Source organism: Peromyscus californicus, unplaced genomic scaffold (assembly GCF_007827085.1).
Source record: "Peromyscus californicus insignis strain IS unplaced genomic scaffold, ASM782708v3 Scaffold_9__1_contigs__length_137607984, whole genome shotgun sequence".
NCBI classification, from domain to species: domain Eukaryota; kingdom Metazoa; phylum Chordata; class Mammalia; order Rodentia; family Cricetidae; genus Peromyscus; species Peromyscus californicus.
In genome coordinates this window covers 11,614,169-11,640,820 of record NW_026294617.1, presented here as the reverse complement: position 1 = coordinate 11,640,820, position 26,652 = coordinate 11,614,169, and the positions used below count along the sequence as shown (strand labels likewise).

At 45.5% G+C, this 26,652-nt stretch overlaps 1 protein-coding gene across 13 annotated transcripts in view; it reads left to right on the top strand.

Moving 5' to 3' along the window:
- LOC128106497 (EGF-like and EMI domain-containing protein 1) overlaps window positions 1-26,652 on the top strand; it is a 719,003-nt gene that overhangs the window by 18,346 nt on the left and 674,005 nt on the right. The window contains exon 1 of one of the 13 annotated variants that reach the window (XM_052732016.1): window positions 8,540-8,747. The exons of the other annotated variants lie outside the window; for them this stretch is intronic. The gene's annotated coding sequence lies outside the window, so the exon portion shown is untranslated. Of the gene's footprint in view, window positions 1-8,539; window positions 8,748-26,652 lie in introns of those variants that run through there. 13 annotated transcript variants of the gene reach the window in all.

The window sequence follows — 26,652 nt, the reverse complement described above, 5'->3', positions numbered from 1 at the left end:
GAGACTGAGCTGGAAGGGAGTGATGATCAGTGTCAATGGACCCTCAAATCTTCACCCACATAAACCATGTTAGAAAGCAGTAAGACTGTAGTGTCTTGGTGTCAATTGTTATTTGTATGCTGTGGTTTGATTGTAATGTTGAAGTTGGCAATATTAAACACATAGATGATACAGAAATAGTGATAACTGAGAGTAATGGGTTACTTATATTTTCTATGCACTTATGAGCCTGAAGAATGAAGTTGAGTGCCTGTGTGACTCTTTCTGGAAGAAGTTCTGGTGGGTTTTGCCCACAGATTGTGGTGAATTTCCAGATGTTCTGCTTTGGAACTTTTGATGCTGTCTGGAAGGTTGTAGATGTTGGTAATGAAGGCAGATGAGGGTAAATTTAAGTTTCTTACATCACGAGGGAACTTTTATGGCACAGTCATCACTAGATGATTTTGGAATCTGTTTTGGCTCAGGGGACATATACTTTACTTTAGTGTTGTCTATTGACATCATTGTGTGACAGACTTTGAGACCATTTTCATCCTGCAAAAAGAAAACTCACTTCAAGGAGTGAAGGAATCCCTAATAAATGTGGCTTATTTACAAGGGCATGCCAAGGACCCCAGTGCCCATGGAAACAGCAAAGGCTTCCCTAGGTGAGGCTCAGAGGAATGGCAAAACTCTATTTTCATGTGAGTGTGAATGTTGACAGTGTATGCCAAAGCCATCAACCACAGCTTCCTCCTCTGGGATGACTGCAGCCTGAGACTGCTCCCCTACAGAGACCCCCAGCAAAATCTGCTAAACCTTCCTCCTCATTTAGTAGTATACCATTAATCCACCCCCTTATTCAGCTGTGCATAGGAAACTTACCTCCTTGACTCAGATGTATAAACACACTGAGGTTCTGGGTTGCTGCTGAGGCTCTTGGTGCATCTCCATCAGAGTGCATGGACTACCCAAACCTAGCTATTTTCTCTCCCCCCACTCTCTCTGTCTCTCTCCTTCTTCTTCTCCTTCTCCTTCTCCTTCTCCTTCTCCTTCCCCTTCCCTTCCTCTTCCTCTTCCTCTTCGTCTTCCACTTCTTCTTCTTTGTCGTCGTCACTGTCTTAGTCATTGCTATGACAAAACACTATGACCAAGGTAACTTAGAAAAGGAAGAAGGTAATTTGTAATTGGGGGCTGCTTACAGTTTCAGAAGGTTAGTCTGTGAACATCATGGAGGGGAGCATGACAGCAGATGGGCAGGCATGACGCTGGGGCAGTTGCTGAGAGCTCACTTCTACACTACAGGCAGCAGGCAGAGACTGAGACTTTTGAAACTTCAAAGCCCACCCCTGGTGACACATATCCTTCAACAAGGCCACACCTCCAATCCTTCCCCAATCTTTCTTATAGCCCAGGACTAATCATTCAAATATGTGAGCCTCTGGGGGCCATCCATTCTTATTCAACCACCCCAGTCAGGGTTTTAGAACCAAGTCTTGCTGGATACAGCAATCTATACTTTAAATTGTATACTTGGCTTCTCTCTTCTCTCAGTCCCTGATCACCACCATTCTAGTTTCTATTTTCATGAATTTAGCCACCACAGAAGTAGAATCATACAGGCGTTATCTCTTTCTGACTGGTTATTCTTGTAGCCTTATGTCTAGGGGCTCATCCATGTTGTAGCATGTGGTAAGATTCCTTTTTTCCAAGCTAGATAATATTCTCTAGATTAAAACTCCCGCATTTGCCATATTGTCTCTGTCAACTGAGGGTGGACATTGGGTTCCTTACAACTCTTGGTTATTATGAGCAGTGCTGCTGTGAGTGGGGACATGTAAGAATCTCCTCCATGTCCTACTTTTGATTCACTTACATCTCTCCTGGATGCATGATCAGAAGCAGGAGCGCTGGGTCATACAGCAACTCTACTGTTAATCTCTAATGAAACCCAAGCTGTTTCTCATTGCACCTCACAAAAATACACAACCCTTTCAATCTCTTTACATCCTTATATTGATCACTAAATGGTTAAATAGTTGAGTGTATAATTTATATATATATATATATATATATACATACATATATATATATATATATGATGTATACCATGATGTCTTGAAATATGTAGTAAGACATTGTTTAGGCAACCATGTTGTTGAGGTATTGTGGTTGTAACATTTTTGTCATTTCTATGAGACATAATCTCTCAGCAGACATTCCGGCTCTCTGGCTCTTCTAATCTTTCTGCCCGCCTCTTTCTCAATGTTCCCTGAGACTTACGTGCAGGAATTGTGTTGTGAGGATACCTGTTATGGCTGGGAACCCCACAGTCAGTTGATCTCTGCATCTTTGAGCAGTCGTAGTTTTCTGTAATAGTCCCTATCTGCTTTGAAGAGAAGGTGCTTTGATGAAGGCTGATAGCTACACTTCTCTGTGGGTTTAAGAAAAATATTTAGAATGCAGTTAGGAATTATGTTGGTCTAATAAAGTGGCAATAGTGGGTTCTCTTCTTAAGATCCATGACTAGTCCTAGGCAGTTGGTTAGGTTTCCAATACCAGGCATCATTTTTATCCAACTGAGCAGGCCTTAAGTCCAATTAGAGTTCTTGATTTCCACAAAGGTCTGAGTACCACTGTTGCACCTTTAGTGGTATCTGGTCATGCTGCTTATTGTTGTAGTTCATAAGCATCACAGCCAGGAAAGAATACCATTGCTTCTCTCTCTTGGCAACTTCCATAGCACCTTCTGGTATTCTTAAAGCTGGCCCACAGGGAGTCTCTCAGGTCAGATCCAGCTCAAATCTTCTGAGTGTTGTATTCAAAGTGCATGAAGTCTTCAGTAAGAGGGACTTAACTTCAACCTTTGGGAGTCAACCAAGGGCAACATCAGTAGCTTGCATTGTTTTAGGAGTCTCTTGGACTCTCCTAACCAACAATTCAAAAGGCAGTTTCTCATGCCTGGCCTGGTGCTTGGGTCTTTGTTAGATAGCCTGTGGCCCTTCAGAGGAGCTTTATCACCCCAAATATCATAACTTTATAAAAATATTTGTGTCATATATGTGAGTATGTGTACAATAGATTATATATAATAGATTAAATATTAAATGATATATGTATATGTGAACATACACTCACATGTAGTAATGTAATTTTAGGTAAATATAAAATAATATGAATCCTTAAGGATTTTTCAAATAATTTTAGTGTTATTTGTCCATCCTCTGTTCCTCTCCTTCTGTACTGACCTTCCTGTTCCACCTGCAATTAAAGCCCCTCTACCCATTTTTTTCATTTTCCCCTCACGTCATCTGTATCCTGCTGTTCCCCTCTCTAGGCCCCCTCCCAATGATTCCTTTTTACTGTCCTGGTTTTGTGGTTATTCCAGGTAATATGTTCAGATCTGAAGATTCAGAATCAGGAACTACAGAGAAGTGAGAACATGCAGTGTTTGTCTTTCTGGGTCTGGGTTACCTGACTTACTACAATATTTTCTAGCTCTAGCTCTTTCCCTGAAAGCATTGTGATTTCATTTTTATTTGTAACTAAATAGTATTCCATTGTGTACATACATGTACCACAGTTTCATTATCCATTCAATCTTTCAAGGATGTTAGATTGTTTCCATTCCCTAGCTATTGTGAATTAAAGGGACAGTATTCTTAAATGTAGAAGGTAGCCTGGTTTACTTGATAGTATATTTTCAAAATAAAAATAGTTTCAGTATCCTTTACCAATAATACCAAAATTCTAAAAGCTATAAACACTATTAGATACTTTGTTGCTGCTGATTTTATTGGTCACTATGTAGGTTAACAAGACATAATAGGAGTCTGATTATAGATTTTATTACATTTGTTATGAAAATTATTAAGCTTACTGAAAAAATAAGTTTTTGGTTTGGGAATGGCTCTCTAAACAATTGTGTGCATATTATATGCTGTATTTTTTGAGATCCAAAAAAATTTAAATTTGGACAGCTTGCCCCCTGCCAGTGTTAGATAATTTTACCTTAAATTGTCAGTATAATATTTAAAGAACATACTGCTTTTCAAACAGTAACTTAGAATTTTTAAAAACTTTGCTTACTTGGGAAGAATTTGTTGATGAAATGTGAAGTTGCTTTAAGCCACTCTCTACATTTGTTTACTCAAAATTTAAATATTTGTTGCTCTAAAGCAAGAGGGATTCAATTCCATGTGTTCTAAAGAAAATGAAAGAGGTTAATCATAATATTAATGTTTTCTTACAACATTCCAATCTTTTATAACCTAGCCTGTCAAAAAGTAATTGGATTTTATCATTTAGTACAATTCCCATCATGATCGAAAGTAGAGATTTGTAGGTTCATTAGGAGTCAGTGCTATTTTGATTCTATTGAATCCATAGATTCTAGTCAGAAGAACCAGAGTTGGTTGACATCTGTCGGATCTCCATGCCAGGCATCCAAGTGTGAACTTTACATACTATTTTATCCATTTCTTCAACACAGCAGCCATCACATTTATAACATGCCTCTGGTTAGTGATTAGCATTATCCAGCATGAGAGTAGAAGGCCCCTAATTCCATGGTTTTACAGTTTACAAAATTTTTAATCTAACATTATTTACAGTGCATTGAGGATGACCTTTGTGCCCACTTTGGTTACTCTGTATGTTCCTGATTTCAGACAACTTGTTGCTCTTCTGAAGGATGAAGTGGCCTGGTCAGGACCAGCCAACTGTACCCCATCACCAGGTTCACTGTTAACAGAAGTGGACACTGAAGTCTTCCTCGTTGTCTGCCTCAGGGACTTTCCAATCTGATCTTTTCATAAGTTTTATTCTATTTGTCTTGGGGTATCCATATTTTGACATTAACAAGGTGTCAGATCTTTAGTTCAGAATGCATTAGTGGTAGATCTACAGATGTTCAGGTTCTGGTAAACTCATAGGTCAAGAAAAGTCACCTGCAGTGCCTAACTCTCTGAAGTATTTGGCTTTCATATTAAATATGCTCATGAATACTTCCATGTGTGTGCAGTCCTCGTTATTAATGGATTTGCTTCTTGCTGTGGTTACTTTAACTATCTTAAAGCTTAGCAACTTCATCTAGTGCCACAGGTGGGACATATTTATGCTCTGGTATGACTTCTGTGTAAATGGTCCTGTTCTGAGGGAGACACAGGTGGCATCCTTTAATGGGACCTATGTTCCCTATGGGTACAGACACCTCAAGAGATCTGAGAGCCCCAGATGTAGACTCACCCCCCCCCCCCCCCCCCCGAGAGCATCTTACAGACTGGCCAAGAATGGAGCTTGAAAAAGAGGTAGTTATTCTCATTGACTGCTTGGGGAAGATTGTGAGTCAGGCTTCCCCTTCCCTGAGTAATGAAGGACAGAAGAGCTTTTGACCTACAGACAGATTAAATGCCACCTGTCAGAAAATTGAGTCTTTGTGATTGTGTGAGAGGGAAAACACATTTGAGAGGAAGCAGCTAGGAATGGGAAGTCTGAATTAAAATGAATTATTCCCGGAAGGGAAGATAAATGCCTACTCTGATGGAACCTGTGGCTTGCAATGCCTCCAGTATGCTGAGGTGCCACTGCTGACTGTTTTGTGGAGAGTTCATTTGCCTAGGAAACAAACTTGCTTTCTCATGAATACTATTTTTAAGATTTCTGTGTGTTATAAGGAAAAAAATAAGTTGGAAGCATCCCAAGTGTCCAAGAACGAGCAAGCAGTTGGGTGAAATGATGGCGTATCCTTACACTAGAACATTTATGCAACTGTTAAAAACGATGTTTACAAAGAATTTTAATGATCAATAAAATGCTTATATTATAATAAGTCAAAAAAGAGGCAGGACACAAATGCCTATAACAACATGATTTTATGTATAAATGTATAAATATAAAGACAATAAGCAGGAATAGAATGAAATATATCAAACTATTTTAGTAGTCTTTGTCTCTTGGTGGTAAATTGTGGGTACATTTTGTGCTCTCAGCTACTGTTCACAGTTGTAGACAATTTTTTTGTAATGATCATCTATTACTTTTTACTTAGGAAAAAAAATTCTATATACCTCTGAGATGATCTTCCAACCTTTAATCTATTATTGACAACAGTCATTTGAAGAAAACAGTAAGAATGCTTTGAGCCACCAGGGCCCCCAAAATTTATGGGGCAAAATAATTTTTGTATTGTTATATTGTCTCTTCTACGACAGCATACGGAAGGAATTTTATAGCTCCTCTGTACTTGGGTAAACATTTGTCATTGTGTGTGCTCTCTGGGTGCTGCTGCTGTGTCTTCCAGTGAAAGTCAAACCAAAGACAGAGCAGTTCTCCATACATAAGAGTTGAAGTGTCCAACAGCAGGAGGAGCGGGCCGTTCGCCCTCGATTCCAGTCTTGCTGCCATGTTTTATGTTGATGACGCATGCAGTCATGAAAAAGTGAGCCACAGCTAGCTTCTGTGACAGACTTGCTAGGCAAATTCCATTAGAGCCTGTTTCTCACCCTTTTTGTTTTCTTCCTCCTTCCCTTTATCTTTCCTTCTCTCTCTTTATTCTTCTTCTCTTCCCCTCCCTGCTCCTACAAGTCCCTAACCACCCACCTATAACTGTAATTAATGAGGCAATTTCATGTAATTTATCTGGTAATCAAGAGAGGTTTATTTCTGGGGTAACGTACAGCCAATAGGGGCTGGTTACAGGATCCAGGAGAGATTAGGTACCATCCAGCTTCCAGGACCAAGAGGTATCCAGAAGGGCCCAGCATGTACGCACCCTGAACCTTAAGGGGCTCCCTCTCAGCCATGCCTCAGGGGCAGGTCATAGGCAGATGTGGCAGTTACCTGCTGTCACACTAGGGCAATGTTTCAAGGTCAAAGCTGGAACAGCTACCCACTACACCACCCATGCCCACTCAGAGATTATATATATAGTCTTAGTTAGGTGTAGCAGGCTTTCTTTTGGGCCACCAACCAGCTCCTAAATCATGACACAGAGACTTACTATTAATAATGAATGCTCACCCTTACCTTATGCTTGTCCCACTAGCTCTTAGAACTTAATTTAACCTGTTTCTCTTAATCTGCATTTTGCCTCATTGCTTTTTACCTTTCTTTCATTCTATATGTCCTACTCCATGTCTGGCTGGCTGGTGGCTGCCTGGCTGACCCAGAGCATGTCCCTCTCTTTCTCCTTTGTTCTCCTCATTCTCCCCAACCTAGATTCCTCCTCCTACTTATTCTCTCTGCCCACCATACCTGCTTATCCCTCTCCTGCCTAGCTATTGGCCATTCAGCTTTGTATTAGACCAATCAGGTGCCTTAGGCAGGCAAGGTGAAACAGCAATACATCTTTACATAATTAAACAAATGCAGCATAAACAAATGTAACACATTTTTGCTTAGTTAAAGTAATATTCCACAATAGTTAGGGTTTCAATTGCTAGGAAGAGACACCATGACCACAGCAACTCTTATAAAGGACATTTAATTGGGGTGACTTGCTTGTAATTCAGAGGTTTATTCCATTATTATCATGGTGGGAAGCAAGGCAGCATGGGGCAGACAAGGTGCTAGAGAAGCAGCTCAGAATTCTTATATCTTGACTCACAGGCAATAGGAAATGATTTGTCTCACTGGATGTGGCTTGAGCATATATGAGACCTTAAAACCCACCTCCACAGTGACACACTTCCTCCAACAAGGCCATACCAACTCCAACAAAGTCACATCTCCTAATAGTGCCACTCCCTTTTGGGGGCAATTTTTTCAACCACTGTGTGTATGTGTGTGTGTGTGTGTGTGTGTGTGTGTGTGTGTGTGTATTCAAAATTATTGTCTCAAAAATTTGTTGGGTTAGATGTGTAATAAACTACTAAATGCTTTAAACAGTTTATTGCCTTTTTTCTTAATCTCAAAGATTAACTTGACTTCAACAACATCGTTTCCTAAGCAAGACCTGAACAAGGAAGATACCAATAGACATGCTAACACAGAGGAGAGAAATCTCATGTGCTCTAATTCTAGACAAAGAACAACAGGTAACTAAGGAAGGCCTTTAGAAAGAGAAATATTCTAATCTCACAAGTGCTTATCTAATTCCAAAAAGTCAGCCTTGAAATTATATATATGTATATATATACATATATATTTGTGTGTGTATGTATGTATGTATATATATATATATACATATGTGTGTGTGTGTGTGTGTGTGTGTGTGTGTGAGTATGTACACACACACACACACACACACACACACACACACACACACATATAGGCAGGATTAAAATCACATTTACAAATAATTTTAATGTCCTTCAAAATTCTTATATTTATTTTATTTAATTATAACAACAAATAAGAAGGAGGTTATTGATTTGAGAGAGAACAATTTGGGAGAGGCTAGAGTGAGTACTGGAAAGTGGGAAAACGATGTAATTATATTTAACTAGAAAGGGATTAATCTGCCTTGGTTTTTCAGGGGGACTCTCTTCTCCCCTTCTCTATTCCCTTCCTTTCCCCACTCTTTCCCTTCCCTTCCTCCACTTCCTCCTGTTTTCCAGGCAGTGTCTCAGGTCTCAAGTCATCTTGAGGATGACTTTGAACTTCCAGCCCTCCTCCTCCTGCCACCCGAGTGCGGAGAACTCTGACAGTGGAACGCTCCAGATGGCCGAGCTGGAAGTTTTTGCTCATTTGCTGTGTCTAGGATGACTAGGACAAGCGATGTGGAGCTTGACTCAGCAGATTTCTCATGCCACCATAGAACAGCTAATGTAATCCTTCCTTAAAAATTATATTTTTACTATGTGACTTGAACATTTTTTATAGAAAGATTAGAAAATACATGACAAAAGATGGAAAAACAAAAATTCTTTACTCTTGCTACATTTTAACATTACATTTTTAATATTTTAGAAGAACTTCAAAACAAATATTTATATTAAAAGAAAAGGACATCCTGTTTTACTTTTAAAAATACTTTCACTTACTATTCATGAGCATATTTTAAAATATTTTGGGGGATTTGATAAATTTGTTTTTTTATTTTTGTTTTATGAAAGTGTTCAATACACTTGAGAATTATTTTCTTCTATTTTGAAAAACCATACATTATCAATGAGGCTATTCATGTGAATCAGATCATTTCCTAATGATGCTCCATCAATGGACCATTTCTGTATTTAGTTGTTCTTGTGCCAGAGAGCTCACATTATTTCTTCTACTTAGATCAAGCACTTAAAAGAAAGGTTAGTATTGAGAGTAACAACTTAAAAGTTGTATAGAAGGAAAATTGTGTACATTTTCTGGCTGAAGCCGATATGGTTTAGAACCGTCTCCCACTTGAAATGTAGTTAGCGATGTGGCTCTCAGCTTGCTTCACTCAGGAGGAAGCATGAGACCAAATCTAAAAGTTGTGTTTTCATTGACTACATTAATTTATTTATATCGGTGTAAACATATGCACATGTGTGGGCTGCATGTACACAGATGCCAGAATAGAGCAACAGGTGTCTTCCTCCTGTCTTTCATCTGAGTTGGGTGGTGGTGGTGGTGGTGGTGGCGGTGGTGGTGGCAGTGTTGGTGATAGTGGTGGTGGTAGTGGTGATGGTGATAGTGGTGATGGTGGTGATATTGGTGGTGGTGTTGGTGGTGGTGTTACAGGGATCTTCAGAGTGTGCCAAAGAAGAAAGGAGGGTGGCTGGGGAAATGGAGTGATGCTCTGTTTCAGACAGAGAGGCTGCGTGCACAGAAGTAGGTGTGCTTGAGAATGTATGTGGGAGAGTAAGGCATATTACAGCAGCTAGCACAAAAACTCGGCATGTGCTGCATGAAGGAACTGAGATTTTTGACCCATGGGAAATAGGAGGCGCTGGAAGCATCTAAGTGGGGAGCTGTACAGAGCACTACTATTGCTTGTAGAAACCACTTTGGGCAGCTGTGTGCAGAGGCTCTAGGTTTTGAGAAGAAACTATCAGAAACTTGCTGACTGTTGGGTGTGGAAGGCAAGGGAATGGACAAAGAAAAGGATGCCACCACTCCAAGCAGAGTGACTGTGTCCACACTGGTTTCCTCTGCATGGGAAGAAGACCTCAAGAACGATAATTAGAAAGGCTTTTTAAAAAGATAGTGTGCTTGTTTTGGAAGTGCTCAGCAGGTAGTTGGGTACTTCAGCTGAGAGGAAGTGGCGCATACAAGAGATTTGGAGTTAATCTGGAAACAGGAAAGTGGAGGAAGGGAGCTTGATCCCCTGGTTCTATGTGTGTGTTTAGCCACGTCCAACCTGTGGCCCATGCTGTATGCTACCGGAGACAGCTATGAATGCAGCCTAGCACAAACATTACGCATGCACTTACAACATGAGGGTGTTTTTTTAAACTCCATTTTTTTGTTTTTGGCATGAACCTTATAGCCGATAATGATAGGCTACGATGTTAAAAACCTTGTAGAAGACAACGACACACTATGTAAAAAGTTAGAACCAGCTGGCAGAGGGGCCAGCATCAGTTTGCAGTGGCCCTGCTGACAAGAGGATTTACTTCTTTAGTTTAAAAAAATTATTTTACTACTTTGTGTGCATGGGTGTCTTGCCTGTATGCATGTCTGGGCACCATATACATGCAGTGGCCTTGGAAGCCAGAAGAGATAGTCATATCCCCTTGGACTGGAGTTACAGACAGCTGTGAGTGGCCATGTGTGTGCTGGGGATAGAACCTGAGTCTCTCAGAAGAGCAGCCAGTGCTTTTAACTGAGCCTCCAATGAGTGTATGTCATGTGCTCAACAGCTTCCTTTCTGTACCATAGAGTTAACATAAACTGTGTCATGGGGTAGTTACAAGTCAACTGAGTTAATACCTTGTGAATATGCACAGGAAGGGTAGGGGGTATTAATGTTCAATAGCTTGAGCTTAATAGTCCTGTAAAGATTAGAAATGGAAATAAGGGGGAGGAATGAAGGAGGGAAGGAGAAGGGCAAGGGAAGGAAGAGGGGAAAAGGAGAGATGCAGAGAGGAACAGCAAATCTGGATGAAGCCAGGCCTTGCTCTTGTCTCTTTTGTTGTGAGACTTTGGTGGAATGGGACCATGTGAGTGTAGACCACATTTGCAGGCAAGAAAGGTGATCAGAGGGGAGACTTGGGACTGAATGTGGCTGCTGTGAAGTTAAGGGAGCATGACTCATTTTAACGAAGTGAGGGAGTCAGCACAGGAGAAGAGAACCATGTGCTGAGCTCAAGGAACCCTACACTTACCCATCCGAAAATCCTGTGTGCAGCACCTGGACGCGAGCTAAGTCAATCCAGGAATCTTCAGACAGAGTCTGTGCATGGAGATGGTCCAGAACTCTTCTTTCCTTAGGGCCTGTCCTCCTGGAAAATAAGACTGGGAAAGGGGCTCTATCTTCTCAAAGCTGACATCCAACATAACTTGTTGTGATTCAGAGGTGGCAGGGTGAGTGGCGAGTGACATAACATGCTGTTGACCTGGAACATATGACGTCCTGTCCGTAGCTACTACTACAGGCAGGACCACAGTTCAAACACCTTCCCAAATAAGCAGATGCCTGCCTGGTCATGCCAACTGACTCATTGCATATGTCTTTTTACTACCACTTTTCATATGAATATTATTTCTCTGAAAGGCTGAACAGTGTATTGGGAAGATTATATACCAGAAAATGTTTTCGTTTCATTCATTCAAAAATGGACTTTGGTGCCATATTATGTACATACGTGCCTTGAGTGGGAATGGCAATGGTACAGGGCTGTTATGGTCTCTGCCTAGAAGTTGCCTTCCAGGAGATGTGTGGTGAATGAACAGCCAGGCACCTGTGAGAAGAAGACAGGTCCATAGCGCTGTCCATCAGGCTCAGAGCGTCTCACTGAAGCAAAGGGAATTGCAAAGCAGGGTGCTAGGAAGGTGGCCTAGGGTTAAGTGTGTGTGTGTGTGTGTGTGTGTGTGTGTGTGTGTGTGTGTGTGTGTGTGTAGCATGGGATAGGCAATGAGAGTTTAAAAGCAGAGAAAATGGTGTCGGCAGAGTTCCTAGGATTAAGGGAGAGCCTGATAATTTTGGGGACCTGAAAAAGGTAGGCCGAAGCATGAGAGCTGAGTGACACAGTGAACAGCATCTCTCCTCTTGGTCTCCTTTTCCTTTGGCCACAGTAGGCCAAGAGAATTCTCCTGGGCTGCTGTGCTGAAGGGAAAGCAGGATTCCATTGGCCACCAGGAGAGCAAAGGAAAAAACTAGAGACAAGTTCTTTGGGGAAAGAGAGAGAGAGCTGGGCTGGGTCATGAATGCAGCAATGAGTGCACTTGAGGCCCCTCTTTGCAAGACAAGACATTTTAGGCTGCAAGGTTCCCTGGAGGTTTCCAGAAGTCTCTGTAGCATGAATCTTAAAAGCTCTTATTAATGAAATCAAACCTGAGGTAGTTATTGGCGTGAACGCTGGAGGGTCAGAGAACCAGAACAAGCCACAGCTAACCTCACCTGGCCAACTTCTTAGCTGGTCTTGTTTCCTCAGACTGGAAGCTTCTGTGTCCTCATCCCAATGGCTCTCAGCTGAACTGCTGCTCGAAAGCCTGAAGCTTAACCAGCCAAATGCTTCTAGTTTCTGGTCCTCATGCCTTATATATCTTTCTGCTTTCTACCACCACTCCCTGGTATTAAAGGCTCACTTTCTGGGATTAAAGGCGTGTGTCACCATGCCTGGCCATTTCCAATGTGGCCCTGGACTCACAGAGATCCAGAGGGATTTCTGTCTCTGGAATGTTAGGATTAAAGGCGTGAGTGCCACCATTTTCTAGCCTCTGTATCTAGTGGCTGTCTGTTCTCTGACCCCAGATAAATTTATTAGGGTGCACAATATTTTGGGGAACACAATACCACCACAAGTATCATCAGAGCAGCAGCAGCATGTGAAGAGATAGTGAAGAAAGGCATGTTTTGGAGATGTCTCCCTTGGTGCTGATAGACCCAGTCTTGTGCAGGCACAGTGCAGGCCACCATCACCGCTGTGAGGTCAGGACAGCCAAGACTGTGTCATGCCCCAAAAGACAGCATTTGCAGCCCTCTCCCTGTCTTCGTGCTCTTACATTTTTTCTGCTCCTTCTTCTGAAATGTTCCCTGAGCCTTAGAGTGGGGAGAATAAATGTCCCCCAAAAGACCAAGAACTCTGCCATCAGCAGCCAGTCATGGTCTGGAAGGGGCTCATGGAGGTCATGGTCTGGAAGGGGCTCATTGAAGTCATGGTCCAGAAGGGGCTCATGGAGGTCATGGTCTGGAAGGGGCTCATTGAAGTCATGGTCCAGAAGGGGCTCATGGAGCCCTTCCCAGCTGAGCTATTTGTTGGCAGCTGACAGATGCTAGAAGAGGGACAATCACTGTCTTCAGTTATGTGCCAAGTGGTGCCCACTGGGCTCCAGTGGGTAGTTCTGAACCCTTGGCCTCACAGATGACCCTGGTTAAAGTCATTAGTCACCAAGTAAAACAAAAAGGCCTGAGTGTCGGGCAGGATCCCGGGGGCACAGCAAGTCTGAGGGAGATCAGAAAGGATGGAGGAAAGTATGCACATTAAGAAATTGTTATCAAGCCGGGCGGTGGTGGCGCACGCCTTTAATCCCAGCACTCGGGAGGCAGAGCCAGGCGGATCTCTGTGAGTTCGAGGCCAGCCTGGGCTACCAAGTGAGTCCCAGAAAAGGCGCAAAGCTACACAGAGAAACCCTGTCTCGAAAAAAAAAAAAAAAAGAAATTGTTATCAAAGAATCCATTTAATCAATATAAAAAGAAGAAAACCTCACTTTGATTTTACTATGCCTTCCCTTTGAAAAATGTTGCTCTCAGTGTGGTTAATTGGGCCAATTCCGGGCTTAACAAGAGAGAACTCCAGTGTGTCATCTGTGGTTGGCAGAGCACATGTGCTAAATTGTAGGTGTTGCTCTCAGTTGTTTATTTATTTTTTTTTTTGGCAATTTTAGAACTAATTCAATTTACTTCATTTTTATGACTATTGTGTGAATATTGATATTTTTGAACTAGTACTATGGGGTGACATTCATGTCCCTAAGTAGATCAGAGAAGCCTGGATCCACCCTGAAAATGTAATTTTTTTTTTTTTTTAGCCATTATCTGAAGCAGGTGTGTGGAACTTTGGTTCTATTGACGTGCCTTTGAATTTTGAAAGAAATGAAAACTTCCTCCATGACATCTATCTGTTAGAAAACAAGATTGCTCCAAAGAGCACAGCCTGCATCTGGAGGAATTCACTCCTGACCCAACTGAGCACACAGGTGGGCAGGATCAATAGGCAATCTCTGGCACCATGGGATGCCAGCCTCCATGGCCCCACCCATCAGGCTTCTGCTCTGCTTGGAATCCAAGATTCCCCTAGTAACTACACTGTGAGCATCCTTAGCATCAGTGCTGTCAAAAAAAAAAAAAAAAAAAGTGAGGATCTATGAAGCAATACCAACTTAGGCACATTTTGTTTGCGGTAATGGTCCGAGAATAATGCACCCAGCCTGAAACACTTCCTGCATGACTTCTATGGCACTGACTTAAGGCTGCTGTCAAATTTTGAGAATTAGTGTATCTCACATGCTTGTTCACAACAATACTCGTGTATGCATGGTGTGTCTGTGAGTGTGTGAGAACAAGGGACAGAATCTTGTCATCTGTTACTGTTTGTTCAGGTGAATTATTGGATGTGATATAAAATTGCAATCATTTAAGTCAGATTTATTGGGTCCCTGCTCTTTTGTATTCTTATAGCACATAGTAAATATGATGCCAGAGGTGCTTACAGCACACAGTAACTAAAATGTCAGGTACTTGTAGTAGACAGTAATTACAATGAAAGGTATTTGTAGACAGCCATAGTCAGTAACTACAATGTCACATACTTACAAGAAATAGTAACTTGAAATGTCCACTATTTGCAGCACACAATGACTATAATGCCAGGTACAGTATAGAATAACAATAAGGCAAGAACTTAAAGCAAACAGTTACTACAATGCCAGGTGCCAATAGCATATAATAACCAGTAACTACAATACAAGTTATTTACACAACATAGTAACTATGATGCTAGATATTTAGAATGCACAGTAAATGGTAGTTATGATGCTAGGTTCTGAAAGCACAAAGTAAATACGATGCCAGGTACTCACATCACACAGAGACAGATGCTGCTACTTCCAGCACATGGTAATAACTGCATCACGTGCTCACAGCAACTGAAGTTACAATGCCAGGTACTCACGGCACACAGTAACTAGGATAGCAGGTACTCACGGCACACAGTAACTAGGATAGCGGGTACTCACGGCACACAGTAACTAGGATAGCGGGTATTCACGGCACACACTAACTAGGATAGCGGGTACTCACGGCACACAGTAACTAGGATAGCGGGTACTCACGACACACAGTAACTAGGATAGCGGGTACTCATGACACACAGTAACTAGGATAGCGGGTACTCACGACACACAGTAACTAGGATAGCGGGTACTCACGACACACAGTAACTAGGATAGCGGGTACTCACGGCACACAGTAACTAGGATAGCGGGTACTCACGGAGCACAGTAACAATGATAGCAGGTACTCACGGCACACAGTAACTAGGATAGCAGGTACTCACGACACACAGTAACTAGGATAGCAGGTACTCACGGCACACAGTAACTAGGATAGCGGGTACTCACGGCACACAGTAACTAGGATAGCAGGTACTCACGGCACACAGTAACTAGGATAGCGGGTACTCACGGCACACAGTAACTAGGATAGCAGATACTCACGGCACACAGTAACTAGGATAGCGGGTACTCACGGCACACAGTAACTAGGATAGCGGGTACTCACGGCACACAGTAACTAGGATAGCGGGTACTCACGGCACACAGTAACTAGGATAGTGGGTACTCACGGCACACAGTAACTAGGATAGCAGGTACTCATGACACACACTAACTAGGATAGCGGGTACTCACGGCACACAGTAACTAAGATAACAGGTACTCACGGCACACAGTAACTAGGATAGCGGGTACTCACGGCACACAGTAACTAGGATAGCGGGTACTCATGGCACACAGTAACTAGGATAGCGGGTACTCACGGCACACAGTAACTAGGATAGCGGGTACTCATGGCACACAGTAACTAGGATAGCGGGTACTCACGGCACACACAGTAACTAGGATAGCAGGTACTCACGGCACACAGTAACTAGGATAGCGGGTACTCACGGCACACACTAACTAAGATAGCAGGTACTCATGGCACACAGTAACTAGGATAGCGGGTACTCACGGCACACAGTAACTAGGATAGCAGGTACTCACGGCACACAGTAACTAGGATAGCAGGTACTCACGGCACACAGTAACTAGGATAGCGGGTACTCACGGCACACAGTAACTAGGATAGCGGGTACTCACGGCACACAGTAACTAAGATAGCAGGTACTCACGGCACACAGTAACTAGGATAGCAGGTACTCACGGCACACACTAACTAAGATAGCAGGTACTCATGGCACACAGTAACTAGGATAGCAGGTACTCATGGCACACAGTAACTAGGATAGCGGGTACTCACGGCACACTGTAACTAGGATAGCGGGTACTCACGGCACACAGTAACTAGGGTATCAGGTACTCACGGCACACACTAACTAGGATAGCGGGTACTCACGGCACACAGTAACTAGGGTATCAGGTACTCACGGCACACACTAACTAGGATAGCGGGTACTCACGGCACACAGTAACTAGGATAGCGAGTACTCACGGCACACACTAACTAGGATATCAGGTACTCACGGCACACAGTAACTAGGATAGTGGGTACTCACGGCACACAGTAACTAGGATAGCGGGTACTCACGTCACACAGTAACTAGGATAGCGGGTACTCACGGCACACAGTAACTAGGATAACAGGTACTCACGGCACACAGTAACTAGGATAGCGGGTACTCATGGCACACAGTAACTAGGATAGCAGGTACTCACGGCACACAGTAACTAGGATAGCAGGTACTCACGGCACACAGTAACTAAGATAGCGGGTACTCACGGCACACAGTAACTAGGATAGCGGGTACTCACGGCACACAGTAACTAGGATATCAGGTACTCATGACACACAGTAACTAGGATAGCGGGTACTCACGGCACACAGTAACTAGGATAGCAGGTACTCATGGCACACAGTAACTAGGATAGCAGGTACTCACGGCACACAGTAACTAGGATATCAGGTACTCACGGCACACAGTAACTAGGATAGCAGGTACTCACGGCACACAGTAACTAGGATATCAGGTACTCACGGCACACAGTAACTAGGATAGCGGGTACTCATGGCACACAGTAACTAGGATAGCAGGTACTCACCGCACACAGTAACTAGGATAGCAGGTACTCACGGCACACAGTAACTAGGGTATCAGGTACTCACGGCACACAGTAACTAGGATAGCAGGTACTCACGGCACACAGTAACTAGGATAGCGGGTACTCACGGCACACAGTAACTAGGGTAGCGGGTACTCACGGCACACAGTAACTAGGATAGCGGGTACTCACGGCACACAGTAACTAGGATAGCGGGTACTCACGGCACACAGTAACTAGGATAGCGGGTACTCACGGCACACAGTAACTAGGATAGCGGGTACTCACGGCACACAGTAACTAGGATAGCAGGTACTCATGGCACACAGTAACTAGGATAGCAGGTACTCATGGCACACAGTTACTAGGATAGCAGGTACTCACGGCACACAGTAACTAGGATAGCGGGTACTCACGGCACACAGTAACTAGGGTAGCGGGTACTCACGGCACACAGTAACTAGGATAGCGGGTACTCACGGCACACAGTAACTAGGGTAGCGGGTACTCACGGCACACAGTAACTAGGATAGCAGGTACTCATGGCACACAGTAACTAGGATAGCAGGTACTCACGGCACACAGTAACTAGGATATCAGGTACTCACGGCACACACTAACTAGGATAGCGGGTACTCACGGCACACAGTAACTAGGATAGCGGGTACTCATGACACACAGTAACTAGGATAGCGGGTACTCATGGCACACAGTAACTAGGATAGCGGGTACTCACGGCACACAGTAACTAGGATAGCGGGTACTCACGGCACACAGTAACTAGGATAGCGGGTACTCACGGCACACAGTAACTAGGATAGCGGGTACTCACGACACACAGTAACTAGGATAGCGGGTACTCACGGCACACAGTAACTAGGATAGCAGGTACTCACGGCACACAGTAACTAGGATAGCGGGTACTCACGGCACACAGTAACTAGGATAGCGGGTACTCACGGCACACAGTAACTAGGATAGCGGGTACTCACGGCACACAGTAACTAGGATAGCGGGTACTCACGGCACACAGTAACTAGGATAGCTGGTACTCACGACACACAGTAACTAGGATAGCGGGTACTCACGACACACAGTAACTAGGATAGCGGGTACTCACGACACACAGTAACTAGGATATCGGGTACTCACGGCACACAGTAACTAGGATAGCGGGTACTCACGGCACACAGTAACTAGGATAGCGGGTACTCACGGCACACAGTAACTAGGATAGCGGGTACTCACGGCACACAGTAACTAGGATAGCGGGTACTCACGGCACACAGTAACTAGGATAGCTGGTACTCATGACACACAGTAACTAGGATAGCAGGTACTCACGGCACACAGTAACTAGGATAGCGGGTACTCATGACACACAGTAACTAGGATAGCAGGTACTCACGGCACACAGTAACTAGGATAGCGGGTACTCATGACACACAGTAACTAGGATAGCAGGTACTCAGGGCACACAGTAACTAGGATAGCGGGTACTCACGGCACACAGTAACTAGGATAGCGGGTACTCATGACACACACTAACTAGGATAGCGGGTACTCACGGCACACAGTAACTAGGATAGCAGGTACTCACGGCACACAGTAACTAGGATAGCAGGTACTCACGGCACACACTAACTAGCATATCAGGTACTCAAGGCACACAGTAACTAGGATAGCGGGTACTCACGGCACACAGTAACTTGGATAGCGGGTACTCACGGCACACAGTAACTAGGATAGCGGGTACTCACGGCACACAGTAACTAGGATAGCAGGTACTCACGACACACAGTAACTAGGATAGCGGGTACTCACGGCACACAGTAACTAGGATAGTGGGTACTCACGGCACACAGTAACTAGGATAGCAGGTACTCACGGCACACACTAACTAGGATAGCGGGTACTCACGGCACACAGTAACTAGGATAGCAGGTACTCACGGCACACAGTAACTAGGATAGCAGGTACTCACGGCACACACTAACTAGCATATCAGGTACTCACGGCACACAGTAACTAGGATAGCGGGTACTCACGGCACACACTAACTTGGATAGCGGGTACTCACGGCACACAGTAACTAGGATAGCGGGTACTCACGGCACACACTAAATAGGATAGCGGGTACTCACCGCACACAGTAACTAGGATAGCAGGTACTCACGGCACACAGTAACTAGGATAGCAGGTACTCACGGCACACAGTAACTAGGATAGCGGGTACTCACGGCACACAGTAACTAGGATAGCGGGTACTCACGGCACACACTAAATAGGATAGCGGGTACTCACGGCACACACTAACTAAGATAGCGGGTACTCACGGCACACAGTAACTAGGATAGCGGGTACTCACGGCACACAGTAACTAGGATAGCGGGTACTCACGGCACACAGTAACTAGGATAGCGGGTACTCACGGCACACAGTAACTAGGATAGCGGGTACTCACGGCACACAGTAACGAGATTAGCGGGTACTCACGGCACACAGTAACTAGGATAGCGGGTACTCACGGCACACAGTAACTAAGATAGCAGGTACTCACGGCACACAGTAACTAGGATAGCAGGTACTCACGGCACACACTAACTAAGATAGCAGGTACTCATGGCACACAGTAACTAGGATAGCAGGTACTCATGGCACACAGTAACTAGGATAGCGGGTACTCACGGCACACTGTAACTAGGATAGCGGGTACTCACGGCACACAGTAACTAGGGTATCAGGTACTCACGGCACACACTAACTAGGATAGCGGGTACTCACGGCACACAGTAACTTGGATAGCGAGTACTCACGGCACACACTAACTAGGATATCGGGTACTCACGGCACACAGTAACTAGGATAGTGGGTACTCACGGCACACAGTAACTAGGATAGCGGGTACTCACGGCACACAGTAACTAGGATAGCGGGTACTCACGGCACACAGTAACTAGGATAGCAGGTACTCACGGCACATAGTAACTAGGATAGCAGGTACTCACGGCACACAGTAACTAAGATAGCAGGTACTCACGGCACACAGTAAATAGGATAGCAGGTACTCACGGCACACAGTAACTAGGATAGCAGGTACTCACAGCACACACTAACTAGGATATCAGGTACTCACGGCACACAGTAACTAAGATAGCGGGTACTCATGACACACAGTAACTAGGATAGCAGGTACTCACGGCACACAGTAACTAGGATAGCGGGTACTCACGGCACACAGTAACTAGGATAGCGGGTACTCATGGCACACAGTAACTAGGATAGCGGGTACTCATGACACACAGTAACTAGGATAGCAGGTACTCACGGCACACAGTAACTAGGATAGCAGGTACTCACGGCACACAGTAACTAGGATAGCGGGTACTCACGGTACACAGTAACTAGGGTATCAGGTACTCACGGCACACAGTAACTAGGATAGCGGGTACTCACGGCACACAGTAACTAGGATAGCAGGTACTCACGGCACACAGTAACTAGGATAGCGGGTACTCACGGCACACAGTAACTAGGATAGCGGGTACTCACGGCACACAGTAACTAGGATAGCGGGTACTCACGGCACACAGTAACTAGGATAGCGGGTACTCACGGGACACAGTAACTAGGATAGCAGGTACTCACGGCACACAGTAACTAGGATAGCGGGTACTCACGGCACACACTAACTAGGATAGCAGGTACTCACGGCACACAGTAACTAGGATAGCGGGTACCAACGGCACACAGTAACTAGGATAGCGGGTACTCACGGCACACAGTAACTAGGGTACCAGGTACTCACGTCACACAGTAACTAGGATAGCAGGTACTCATGCCACACAGTAACTAGGATAGCAGGTACTCACGGCACACAGTAACTAGGATAGCGGGTACACACGGCACACAGTAACTAGGATAGCGGGTACTCATGGCACACAGTAACTAGGATAGCGGGTACTCACGGCACACTAACTAGGATAGCGGGTACTCACGGCACACAGTAACTAGGATAGCGGGTACTCACGGCACACAGTAACTAGGATAGCGGGTACTCACGGCACACAGTAACTAGGATAGCGGGTACTCACGGCACACAGTAACTAGGATAGCGGGTACTCACGGCACACAGTAACTAGGGTAGCAGGTACTCACGTCACACAGTAACTAGGATAGCGGGTACTCATGCCACACAGTAACTAGGATAGCAGGTACTCACGGCACACAGTAACTAGGATAGCGGGTACTCACGGCACACAGTAACTAGGATAGCGGGTACTCACGGCACACAGTAACTAGGATAGCGGGTACTCACGGCACACACTAACTAGGATAGCGGGTACTCACGGCACACAGTAACTAGGATAGCGGGTACTCACGGCACACAGTAACTAGGATAGCGGGTACTCACGGCACACAGTAACTAGGATAGCGGGTACTCACGACACACAGTAACTAGGGTAGCGGGTACTCACGGCACACAGTAACTAGGATAGCGGGTACTCACGGCACACAGTAACTAGGATAGCGGGTACTCACGGCACACAGTAACTAGGATAGCGGGTACTCACGACACACAGTAACTAGGATAGCAGGTACTCACGACACACAGTAACTAGGATAGCGGGTACTCACGGCACACAGTAACTAGGATAGCGGGTACTCACGGCACACAGTAACTAAGATAGCAGGTACTCACGGCACACAGTAAATAGGATATCAGGTACTCACGGCACACACTAACTAGGATAGCGGGTACTCACGGCACACAGTAACTAGGATAGCAGGTACTCATGACACACAGTAACTAGGATAGCGGGTACTCATGGCACACAGTAACTAGGATAGCGGGTACTCACGGCACACAGTAACTAGGATAGCGGGTACTCACGGCACACAGTAACTAGGGTAGCGGGTACTCACGGCACACAGTAACTAGGATAGCAGGTACTCATGGCACACAGTAACTAGGATAGCGGTTACTCATGGCACACAGTAACTAGGATAGCGGGTACTCACGGCACACAGTAACTAGGATAGCGGGTACTCACGGCACACAGTAACTAGGATAGCGGGTACTCACGGCACACAGTAACTAGGATAGCGGGTACTCACGGCACACAGTAACTAGGATAGCGGGTACTCACGGCACACAGTAACTAGGATAGCGGGTACTCACGGCACACAGTAACTAGGATAGCGGGTACTCACGGCACACAGTAACTAGGATAGCGGGTACTCACGGCACACAGTAACTAGGATAGCTGGTACTCACGACACACAGTAACTAGGATAGCGGGTACTCACGACACACAGTAACTAGGATAGCGGGTACTCACGACACACAGTAACTAGGATATCAGGTACTCACGGCACACAGTAACTAGGATAGCGGGTACTCACGGCACACAGTAACTAGGATAGCGGGTACTCACGGCACACAGTAACTAGGATAGCGGGTACTCACGGCACACAGTAACTAGGATAGCGGGTACTCACGGCACACAGTAACTAAGATAGCAGGTACTCACGGCACACAGTAACTAGGATAGCAGGTACTCACGGCACACACTAACTAAGATAGCAGGTACTCATGGCACACAGTAACTAGGATAGCAGGTACTCACGACACACAGTAACTAGGATAGCGGGTACTCACGGCACACAGTAACTAGGATAGCGGGTACCAACGGCACACAGTAACTAGGATAGCTGGTACTCACGACACACAGTAACTAGGATAGCGGGTACTCACGACACACAGTAACTAGGATAGCGGGTACTCACGACACACAGTAACTAGGATATCAGGTACTCACGGCACACAGTAACTAGGATAGCAGGTACTCACGGCACACAGTAACTAGGATAGCGGGTACTCACGGTACACAGTAACTAGGGTATCAGGTACTCACGGCACACAGTAACTAGGATAGCGGGTACTCACGGCACACAGTAACTAGGATAGCAGGTACTCACGGCACACAGTAACTAGGATAGCGGGTACTCACGGCACACAGTAACTAGGATAGCGGGTACTCACGGCACACAGTAACTAGGATAGCGGGTACTCACGGCACACAGTAACTAGGATAGCGGGTACTCACGGGACACAGTAATTAGGATAGCAGGTACTCACGGCACACAGTAACTAGGATAGCGGGTACTCACGGCACACACTAACTAGGATAGCAGGTACTCACGGCACACAGTAACTAGGATAGCGGGTACCAACGGCACACAGTAACTAGGATAGCGGGTACTCACGGCACACAGTAACTAGCGTACCAGGTACTCACGTCACACAGTAACTAGGATAGCAGGTACTCATGCCACACAGTAACTAGGATAGCAGGTACTCACGGCACACAGTAACTAGGATAGCGGGTACTCACGGCACACAGTAACTAGGATAGCGGGTACTCACGGCACACAGTAACTAGGATAGCGGGTACTCACGGCACACTAACTAGGATAGCGGGTACTCACGGCACACAGTAACTAGGATAGCGGGTACTCACGGCACACAGTAACTAGGATATCAGGTACTCACGGCACACAGTAACTAGGATAGCGGGTACTCACGGCACACAGTAACTAGGATAGCGGGTACTCACGGCACACAGTAACTAGGATAGCTGGTACTCATGACACACAGTAACTAGGATAGCAGGTACTCACGGCACACAGTAACTAGGATAGCGGGTACTCATGACACACAGTAACTAGGATAGCAGGTACTCACGGCACACAGTAACTAGGATAGCGGGTACTCATGACACACAGTAACTAGGATAGCAGGTACTCAGGGCACACAGTAACTAGGATAGCGGGTACTCACGGCACACAGTAACTAGGATAGCGGGTACTCACGGCACACACTAACTAGGATAGCGGGTACTCACCGCACACAGTAACTAGGATAGCAGGTACTCACGGCACACAGTAACTAGGATAGCAGGTACTCACGGCACACAGTAACTAGGATAGCGGGTACTCACGGCACACAGTAACTAGGATAGCGGGTACTCACGGCACACACTAAATAGGATAGCGGGTACTCACGGCACACACTAACTAAGATAGCGGGTACTCACGGCACACAGTAACTAGGATAGCGGGTACTCACGGCACACAGTAACTAGGATAGCGGGTACTCACGGCACACAGTAACTAGGATAGCGGGTACTCACGGCACACAGTAACTAGGATAGCGGGTACTCGCGGCACACAGTAACGAGATTAGCGGGTACTCACGGCACACAGTAACTAGGATAGCGGGTACTCACGGCACACAGTAACTAAGATAGCAGGTACTCACGGCACACAGTAACTAGGATAGACAGTAACTAGGATAGCGGGTACTCACGGCACACTGTAAGTAGGATAGCGGGTACTCACGGCACACAGTAACTAGGGTATCAGGTACTCACGGCACACACTAACTAGGATAGCGGGTACTCACGGCACACAGTAACTAGGGTATCAGGTACTCACGGCACACACTAACTAGGATAGCGGGTACTCACGGCACACAGTAACTTGGATAGCGAGTACTCACGGCACACACTAACTAGGATATCGGGTACTCACGGCACACAGTAACTAGGATAGTGGGTACTCACGGCACACAGTAACTAGGATAGCGGGTACTCACGGCACACAGTAACTAGGATAGCGGGTACTCACGGCACACAGTAACTAGGATAGCGGGTACTCACGGCACATAGTAACTAGGATAGCAGGTACTCACGGCACACAGTAACTAAGATAGCAGGTACTCACGGCACACAGTAACTAGGATAGCAGGTACTCACGGCACACAGTAACTAGGATAGCAGGTACTCACAGCACACACTAACTAGGATATCAGGTACTCACGGCACACAGTAACTAAGATAGCGGGTACTCATGACACACAGTAACTAGGATAGCAGGTACTCACGGCACACAGTAACTAGGATAGCGGGTACTCACGGCACACAGTAACTAGGATAGCGGGTACTCATGGCACACAGTAACTAGGATAGCGGGTACTCATGACACACAGTAACTAGGATATCAGGTACTCACGGCACACAGAAACTAGGATAGCAGGTACTCACGGCACACAGTAACTAGGATAGCGGGTACTCACGGTACACAGTAACTAGGGTATCAGGTACTCACGGCACACAGTAACTAGGATAGCGGGTACTCACGGCACACAGTAACTAGGATAGCAGGTACTCACGGCACACAGTAACTAGGATAGCGGGTACTCACGGCACACAGTAACTAGGATAGCGGGTACTCACGGCACACAGTAACTAGGATAGCGGGTACTCACGGCACACAGTAACTAGGATAGCGGGTACTCACGGGACACAGTAACTAGGATAGCGGGTACTCACGGCACACAGTAACTAGGATAGCGGGTACTCACGGCACACACTAACTAGGATAGCAGGTACTCACGGCACACAGTAACTAGGATAGCGGGTACCAACGGCACACAGTAACTAGGATAGCGGGTACTCACGGCACACAGTAACTAGGGTAGCAGGTACTCACGTCACACAGTAACTAGGATAGCAGGTACTCACGGCACACAGTAACTAGGATAGCGGGTACTCACGGCACACAGTAACTAGGATAGCGGGTACTCACGGCACACAGTAACTAGGATAGCGGGTACTCACGGCACACTAACTAGGATAGCGGGTACTCACGGCACACAGTAACTAGGATAGCGGGTACTCACGGCACACAGTAACTAGGATAGCAGGTACTCACGGCACACAGTAACTAGGATAGCGGGTACTCACGGCACACAGTAACTAGGATAGCGGGTACTCACGGCACACAGTAACTAGGGTAGCAGGTACTCACGTCACACAGTAACTAGGATAGCAGGTACTCATGCCACACAGTAACTAGGATAGCAGGTACTCACGGCACACAGTAACTAGGATAGCGGGTACTCACGGCACACAGTAACTAGGATAGCGGGTACCAACGGCACACAGTAACTAGGATAGCGGGTACTCACGGCACACAGTAACTAGGGTAGCAGGTACTCACTTCACACAGTAACTAGGATAGCAGGTACTCACGGCACACAGTAACTAGGATAGCGGGTACTCACGGCACACAGTAACTAGGATAGCGGGTACTCACGGCACACAGTAACTAGGATAGCGGGTACTCACGGCACACTAACTAGGATAGCGGGTACTCACGGCACACAGTAACTAGGATAGCGGGTACTCACGGCACACAGTAACTAGGATA